Source organism: Hemitrygon akajei, unplaced genomic scaffold, assembly GCF_048418815.1.
Source record: "Hemitrygon akajei unplaced genomic scaffold, sHemAka1.3 Scf000037, whole genome shotgun sequence".
Taxonomy (NCBI): domain Eukaryota; kingdom Metazoa; phylum Chordata; class Chondrichthyes; order Myliobatiformes; family Dasyatidae; genus Hemitrygon; species Hemitrygon akajei.
The window spans coordinates 5,914,040-5,923,321 of NW_027331923.1; positions in this window are offsets into that span (position 1 = coordinate 5,914,040).

The window sequence follows — 9,282 nt, forward strand, 5'->3', positions numbered from 1 at the left end:
GTGACGAGGAGGAGTACAGGAGTGAGATAGATCAGCAAGTTGAGTGGTGTCGCAGCAACAACCTTGCACTCAGCATCATGAACACAAAGCAATTGATTGTGGATTCAGGAAGGGGAAGTCGAGGGAACACACACCAGTCCTCATCGTGGGATCAGAAGTGAAAAGGGTGAGCAGTTTCCATTTCCTGCCTGTCAACATCTCTGAGGAACTATCCTGGGCCCAACATATTGATGCAGTTACAATGAAGGCACAACATCGGCTACATTTCATTCGGAGATTGAGGGGAATCGGTCCGTCACTAAAGATACTTGCAAATTTCTACAGATGTACTGTGGAGAGCATTCTAACTGGTTTCATCACTGCCTGGTGTGGAGAGGCCACTGCACCGGATCGGAAAATGCTGCAGGAAGTTGTAAACTCAGCCAGCTCCTTCATGGGCACTGGACTCCACAGCATCCAGGACACATTCAAAAGATGATGCCACAAAAAGGTGGCATCCATCATTAAGTACCCCCATGACCCAGGACATGTCCTCTTCTCATTGCTACCATCAAGGAGGATGTACAGGAGCCTGGAGACACTCTCACCGGTTCAGGAACAGCTTCTTCCCCACTGTCAGATTTCTGAATGGACAAAGAACCCATGAACATCCCCTCAGTATTTTCCGTCTCGTTTTGCACTACATTTTAAATATAATTTTACACATTCTAATTGTAATCTGTAGTTTTTATTACTAAATATTGCAATGTACTGCAGACACAAAGGAACAAATTTCATCACATTTGCCGGTGATATTAAACCTGATTCTGATACACAAACACACACAGCTGGGCTCAGACATACAACACTCCCACATTCCTCCCTTTGTGACACCCTGCTTGTTCCGTGGCCCCCGGTATGAAGCTCAAACTGTTGCAACACCTGCCCTTTAAATTCACGGCTGAGGTTGTGTTGTATCTGTTCACTGTTTGAGTACGATATTAAATGAAGAGCATTGAATGGGAAGGAAGGTTTGAATACAAGAATAAAGATCTCCTCTGAAGGTATATGGGGCCCTGGTGAGAGCGTACATGGAACACTGTGCACAGGTCTGGTCTCCCTCCCGGAGTCAGCCTGTGTGATAAAGGGAATGAAGAGATTTCCCAGATTGATTTAGGAGGTGAGGTAGTGTCCTCGGAGAGATTATACTGACCGGGCCTGTCTCAAAATTAGAGAAATAAAAGGTCGTCTGACAGAGACAGACACAGTCTCACAGTGTATTGACAGGGTAGAGGCAGGAATGATGTTTCCTTTGGCTGTTGTGAGGAATGGGGGTCACAGAATCCGAGTTCACCTCAGCAGAACTGAGATGAGGAGAAATTTCCTCACCCAGAGGGCAGTAAATCTTTGGAATTTTCTCCACAAGGTTTCTAAATTTGAAGGACAAGTTTTGGGGCTCTGCGATACTGGGAACGTTGCGCGAAAGTAGCGATGAAGTCAAAGATCAGGCATGTTCTGAGCGAAAGGCAGAACAGGCGCAAAGGGCCACTTCGATCCGCCCAGCGTCCCGCCCACTGACACTCTTCAGCCAATGGAGGCAAGAATCTCTCAGTGGTGTTCTCTGATTGGCTGTGATTGTGTCCGAGGGCGGGCTGCTGCCGGGAGCCGGAGATGTCAGTCACTGTTTTCAGAATCAAGCAAGTACCCCGAGACTGAAAGTTCAAAGTATTTTTTATTATTTTTTAAATTTTTATTAAGCACAAACAAAAACAGAAACACTAAGCATATGCGAACAAAGCCAGGGAATCACACAAAAGCAGCAACGAATATATAACTATTAACTTTAAATATACAAATAAACAAGGAAATCCACTCTAAATACTGTTGGACAGAAGGAACTGTATCTAAGAGGAGTCACAAAACAGGAACATTTACAGAGATAACGCAAAAAGTCTTTACAGCTTTCTGATTATGGGAAGTTTTCAGAGTATAAACGTATAGCTTGAAGTCTGACGTAAAAATATAAATGAAGGTTTCTTATTGCTGTGATTGCATTTATGGATATAAAATTTGCTGTAAATTAACAAAAGATTTATGATAAAGAAATGATCCCTGTGAGATTTGGTGTTATTAATAAACCCAAATAAGACATTTTCAAAACAAAAAGTAAAATCCACATTAATATATTGATCTACAAATTGACAAACATCAACCCAAAATGTTTTAACATATTCACAATCCCAAAACAGATGAAATAAATCCTCTGGATATAAACCACAAAAAGAACAGTTAGTTTCAATATCAGAATTAACCCTTGTCAAATAAACATTGGTTGGATAATATCTAAGTATAATTTTAAATAAGCCTCCAACTCAGATTCCCCAAGTGACTATTCCAAAAACTAACAGAGTACATCTAAGTCGCCACATACAACTCCTACAAACATACAGAGCAAAGCTACAGAATGGTAACTATATCTGGATGACTGAAAGATCAACCAGAGTGCAGAAGACAACAAACTTCGCCAATGCAAATAAACAACGAGAACATGAAATAACCGCAGCGGCTGCCGATAGATGTCCGGTGCTCTCAGCGCTCCCTGTTCAATCTGACAGGACAAGAAACAGTGAGGCGCAAAGGTAAACTCATGTTTCAGAAGATAAGAAATAGATAAGGTGTGGCCATTCGGCCACTTGCACCTCTTCTGCCCTTCAAACAGAACATGCTTGACTTTTGACCTCAGCACCACATTCCTGCAACTTTCCATCACCGCTGAGCCCCAGGATATGTCTATTCAATTTAGAAAACCTGTGGAGATAATTGCAATGATTCACTGCACTCTGGGTGAGGAAATTTCTCCTCATCTCAGTCCTGCCGAGTTGTCCTCGGATTTTGAGTCTGTGAGCGCTGGTTCCACACCTTATGGGAAACATCATTCCAGCCCTTCCGCTGTAAATATCCTGTGAGATTGTACTTCTCTAATTCTGAGACAGGAATGTGATCTGTCTCAGACAAACCACCTCTTATTTCACTCATTTTGAGACAGTCCCAGTACGATGATTTGCTGTGGGAGCATCTCTATGGACAGCAGGTGAGTGCAGTTGTCCTGCGTTGTTCCACAGCCCGATGGCTGAGGTGTAGTAATTGCTCCTGACCCTGGTGGGGCGAGTCCTGAGGCTCTTGCACCTTCTACCTGATTACAGCAGTGAGAAAAGAGCCTGCCTGTGTGGTGAGCCTCATCACAGCCGCCTGTATCACCGTCCCCTCTGGCCTGCCCTAACCGGGACCAAAGGGATTGTGGAGAGTAAATGTGGTATCCTGTCGAATATTACTGTGATCCGTCCCCTCTGGCCTGCCCTATCCAGGACCAAAGGGATTGTGGAGAATACATGTGGTACTCTATCGAATATGACTGTGATCCGTCCCCTCTGGCCTGTCCTATCCGGGACCAAAGGGATTGTGGAGAGTCAATGTGGTACTCTGTCGAGTATCACTGTGCTCCGTCCCCTCTGGCCTGCCCTATCCAGGAACAAAGGGATTGTGGAGAGTAAATGTGGTACTCTGTCCAGTATCACTGTGATCCGTCCCCTCTGGCCTGCCCTATCCAGGAACAAAGGGATTGTGGAGAGTAAATGTGGTACTCTGTCGAGTATCACTGTGATCAGTCCCCTCTGGCCTGCCCTATTCGGGACCAAGGGATTGTGGAGAGTAAATGTGGTACTCTGTCGAGTATCACTGTGATCCGTCCCCTCTGGCCTGCCCTATCCGGGACCAAAGGGATTGTGGAGAGTAAATGTGGTACTCTGTCGATTATTACTGTGATCCGTCCCCTTCGGCCTGCCCTATCTGGGACCAAAGGGATTGTGGAGAGTAAATGTGGTACTCTGTCGAGTATCACTGTCATCCGTCCCCCCTGGCCTGCCCTATCCGGGACCAAAGGGATTGTGGAGAGTAAATGTGGTACTCTGTCGAGTATGACTGTGATCCGTTCCCTCTGGCCTGCCCTATCCGGGACCAAAGGGATTGTGGAGAGTAAATGTGGTACTCTGTCGTGTATTACTGTGATCCTGGCTCTCTTCCTGCCCCTTATTATTCTTGTCTGTGATTGCAGTGCGACAATCTCTGGCCCAATGTCCCCTCTTTCTACAAACCCCATTTCTGTCCTCAGCCAAGTGTCCTCTTCATCTGCACCATCCGCACGATTCTGCCACCCGTTCTGGGTTCTTCGTCAGGACCCGAACTCCATCTCCTCACTACCGGTTCTCTGTGCACACTCTCGCTTTTCCCCAGTCCCTTTAAAGAGTCAATTGCGCTCCATATTCATCAGAATTTATGGTAAATTGATCTGTCCAGGGGTTTGCCGGCATTGGACTCTCATGTATCCTTAAAACAAGCTATAAAGTACGCAAGGGATTCTCCTTTTTTCTGTAGTTATCGGGTAAATTCACCAAATCCGCATGCAGTCGGGCTGTCATTCAAATGGGTTCCCTTACCTCAGTGACCCACCGTGCCATGGCTTGTATTACATCAGCCCCTCTGGTGGCTCCCGATCACCTTCGGGCGTCTGCCTGGGAAAGGGGAACCCACTCCCTGTCCCCGTCCGAGAGGTTCCATATATAACCCTGAGGAGTGGCACAAGTCCCCGGGCAGGGTCTGGAAAGGGGAACCCACTCCCTTTCCCTGCCCGAGAGGTTCCATATATAACCCTGAGGAGTGGCACAAGTCCCCGGGCAGGGTCTGGAAAGGGGAACCCACTCCCTGTCCCTGCCCGAGAGGTTCCATATACAACCCTGAGGAGTGGCACAAGTCCCCGGGCAGGGTCTGGAAAGGGGAACCCACTCCCTGTCCCTGTCCGAGAGGTTCCATATATAACCCTGAGGAGTGGCACAAGTCCCCGGGCAGGGTCTGGAAAGGGGAACCCACTCCCTTTTTCAATGAATTCAAGTAAAGCCTCTGGTCCGGACGGTTATACTGCTGAATATTTTAAATCCTTTTCTTTTATACTCGCTCCTTGGCTTTGTAAAATTTTTAAAGATGCGTTAACTGTAGGTAAATAACCACAATCTTTTTATGATGCCTCCATTTCTCCAATTCTTAAAAAAAGATAACGACTCCACTGAATGTGCATCCTATCGGCCAATATCCTTGCTGAATACAGATTCTAAGATTTTTACCAAAATTTTGGCCACTACATTAGAAAATGTATTACCTCAAATTATCTCTGAAGATCAGACTGGATTTATTAAAACCTGTTATTCATCTTTTAACATTAGAGAATTAATTAATGTAATTTATACTTCTTCATCTAAAATACTAGAATGTCATTTCCTTAGATGCTGAAAAAGCGTTCAATAGATTTGAATGACTATATTTATTTAATATGTTGCAGAATTTAAATTTTAGCTTAAAATTTATATCATGGATTAAATCAATGTATTATAAACCTTTGGCTTCGGTTCATACCAATAATCAAAGATCTCCTTTTTTTCAGTTGTTCCGTGGTACGAGGCAAGGCTGCCCTTTAAGTCCTTTATTATTTGACATTGCTTTGGAACCTTTAGCCGTTGCCATTCGTGAATCACCTAATATTTTTGGTATTACCCGTGGGTAAGGGACATAAGTTATCATTATATGGTGATGATTTGTTACTATACATATCTGACCCTGAGAAATCTATTCCTGCTATTTCATCCTTGCTTGCTCAGTTTAGTAGCTTTTCTGGCTACAAACTGAATTTTAATAAGAGTGAATTATTTCCATTAAATATGCAAGTTCCAATTTATAAACACTTACCATTTAAAGTTGTCACAGATCATTTTACTTATTTGGGTATTAAAATTACCAAGAAACATCAGGGTTTATTTAAAGTTAATTTTTTACCTTTAATTGAACAAATCAAGCAACTTGTTACCAGGTGGTCCCCATTATCTCTGTCATTGGTTGGTCGAATTAATACTATCAAGATGATAGTATTACCCAAATTTTTATATTTATTCCAAGCATTACCAATTGTTATTCCTAAATCTTTTTTTGATATTATTGACTCCAAAATATCCTCGTATGTGTGGCAGAATAAAAATCGTAGATTAAGTAAAAAATATTTACAGAAGCCTAAGAAGGAAGGTGGTTTGCTTTGCCAAACCTGAGATTTTACTATTGGGCAGTTAATATTCAGTATTTAATATTTTGGACACAAGAATCGGTCATAGTACCTTGCCCACAATGGGTAAATCTGGAGTGTAAATCTGTACAAGACTTCTCATTGTTTTCTATTTTAGGATCTTCGCTTCCTTTTGCTTTATCTAAACCGAATAAACAAATAACTAATCCTATAGTTAAACATACATTAAGAATATGGTTTCAATTTCGTAAATTCTTTGGCTTGAAAAATCAAGCCCTATTATATCTAACTTCTTTTTCCAGCCCTCTTTTATGGACCAAGCCTTTGTGTTATGGAAAACAAAAGATATAACATGTTTTCGTGATGTATTTTTAGATAACAGTTTTATGTCCTTTGAACAGCTATCCAGCCTAAAGCTCATTTTTTTTGATACTTGCAAGTTAGAAATTTCTTGAATGTTATACTTTCTGAAATTATGTCCAATGGACATTACAGAAAAAATTCTATCTCTGAATCCTTGCCAGAAGGGTTAAGTAGCCATCATTTATCATATTGTCATGAAAATACAGCCAAGAGTATCAGAAATAATGAAGAAGGAATGGGAAAAAGAACTTCACTGCCTTATACCCACAGGGCAGTGGGAGAAAATTTTACAATTAGTCAATTCTTCTTCTATTTGTGCTAAACATGCCCTAATACAATTTAAGGTTGTTCATAGGGCTCACATGTCCAAGGATAAACTCGCTCAATTTTATTCTTATGTTAATCCAACCAGTAACAGATGTCATTCTGAAGTCGCTTCATTGACCCACATGTTCTGGTCTTGCCCCTGTTTGCAAAATTATTGGAAATATATTTTCGGTATTATTTCAACAGTTCTGAATATCAAATTGCAACCACATCCTATTACTGCAATTTTCGGTTTACCAATGGTGGATAATAGTCGTTTATCCCCCCCTCAGCCCGGTGGATGATGGCATTTGTTACATTAATGGCTAGAAGATCTATCCTATTGAACTGGAAAGAAATTGATCCTCCAACTATATTTCAGTGGTTTTCTCAAACTATTTCTTGTTTGAGTTTAGAAAAAATTACAAGTGTTGTCTTTGTCCCTTCAGTTAAATTTGAAGAAACTTGGAGACCATTTATTCAACATTTTCATATAAGCTAAACTGACTTTTCCTAAACATTACTTTTATTGTCCTTAATTATTTGGATGGAGGTGCGGAGTTATTGACGCTACTGTGTATAATTGATATAATGCAATTGCCCATGTCGGTTAGGATTTTTTTCATTTTTTGGGGGGCAGGTCTTCTTATTTTCTCCATTTTTTGTAACTACTGTGAGTTTGGGAGGTTATTATCATCTATTTGTATTTATACCTTAACCTATTACTTATGTACTCTCAAGCTCTTTGTATTCATGTTTCATTTATGTTTGTTTAAAATCAATAAAAAGATTTTAAAAAGGACTATTCTGAGGAAAGGGTGGAATAGGCGCAACGGGCCGAGTGGCCAGACACTGTTACTTATTTTCTAAAGCACGAGTTTACCTTTGCGCCTTGTTCTCCCTTGGTTTTCAACCGTTCGGATTGCACAGGGGAGCGGTGAGAGCTCCGGAGATCCATCGGCAGCCGCTGCGGGCCAGCTCCCGTCTCCCAGCAGGAAGGGACGGGTCTGGGAGACAACTCCAGACAACAGGCCCCGATCCTCGGCGGGGAAAGTCCGGGCGCCCTCCGTGTAGCTGAAACATCTCACGGAATCTCCGCCGGTCTCTTCAGCTCTGACTTCGAAAGGATTCAAAACTCCGGCCGCTGTTGCAGCCTTTACCCGGGGAGCTGCTCCCAATCTCGGGTCTCTCACCGGGTCCACTCGTTCCCGGTTCCAAACTTCGGTCCGCCCAGCGTCCCGCCCACTGACACCCCTCAGCCAATGGAGGGAAGAGTCTCCCAGCGGTGTTCTCTGATTGGCTGTGTCTGTGTCCGAGGGAGGGCTGCTGCTGGGAGCCGGAGATGTCAGTCACTGTTTGTTCCCAGAATCAAAGCAAGTTCCCCGAGGCTCAAAGTTCAAAGTAAATTTTATTATTGTTTTTAAATTTTTTAAATTTTTATTAAACACAATCAAAAACAGAAACACTAAACATATGCTAACAAAGCCAGGGAGTCACACAAAAGCAGCAACAAATATATAACTATTAACTTTAAATATACAAATAAACAAGGAAATCCACTCTAAATACTGTTGGACAGAAGGAACTATATCTAAGAGGAGTCACAAAACAGGAACATTTACAGAGATGACCCAAAACGTTGACAAATTTGTACAGACGTTACAGCCTTCTGGCTATGGGAAGTTTTCAGAGTGTAAAAGTATAGTTTGAAGTCTGACATCAAAATATAAATGAAGGTTTCTTATTGCTGTGATTGCATTTATGGATATAAAATTTGCTGTAAATTAACAAAAGATAAAGAAATGATCCCTATGAGATTTGGTGTTATTAGTAAACCCAAATAAGACATTTTGAAAAAAAAGTAAAATCCACATTAATATATTGATCTATAAATTGACAAACATCAACCCAAAATGTTTATAACATATTCACAATCCCAAAACAGATGAAATAAATTCTCTGGATATAAACCACAAAAAGAACAGTTAGTTTCAATATCAGAATTAACCCTTGTCAAATAAACACTGTTTGGATAATATCTATGTCTAATTTTAAATAAGCCACAAATACTCCTCCACTTCAGATTCCCCAAGCGACTATTCCAAAAACTAACAGACTACATATAAGTCGCCACATACAACTCCTACAAACATACAGAGCAAAGCTACAGAACGGTAACTATACCTGGATCACTGAAAGATCAACCAGAGTGCGGAAGACAACAAACTTCGCCAATGCAAATAAACAACGAGAACATGAAATAACCGCAGCGGCTGCTGATAGATGTCCGGTGCTCTCAGCGCTCCCTGTTCAATCTGACAGGACAAGAAACAGTGAGGCGCAAAGGTAAACTCGTGTTTCAGAAAATCAGAAATAGAGAAGGCGTGGCCATTCGGCCCCTTGCACCTCTTCTGTCCTTCGCTCAGAACATGCTTGACTTTTGACCTCAGCACCACTTTCCTGCAACTTTCCATCACCGCTGAGCCCCAGGATATGTCAATTCAATTTAGAAA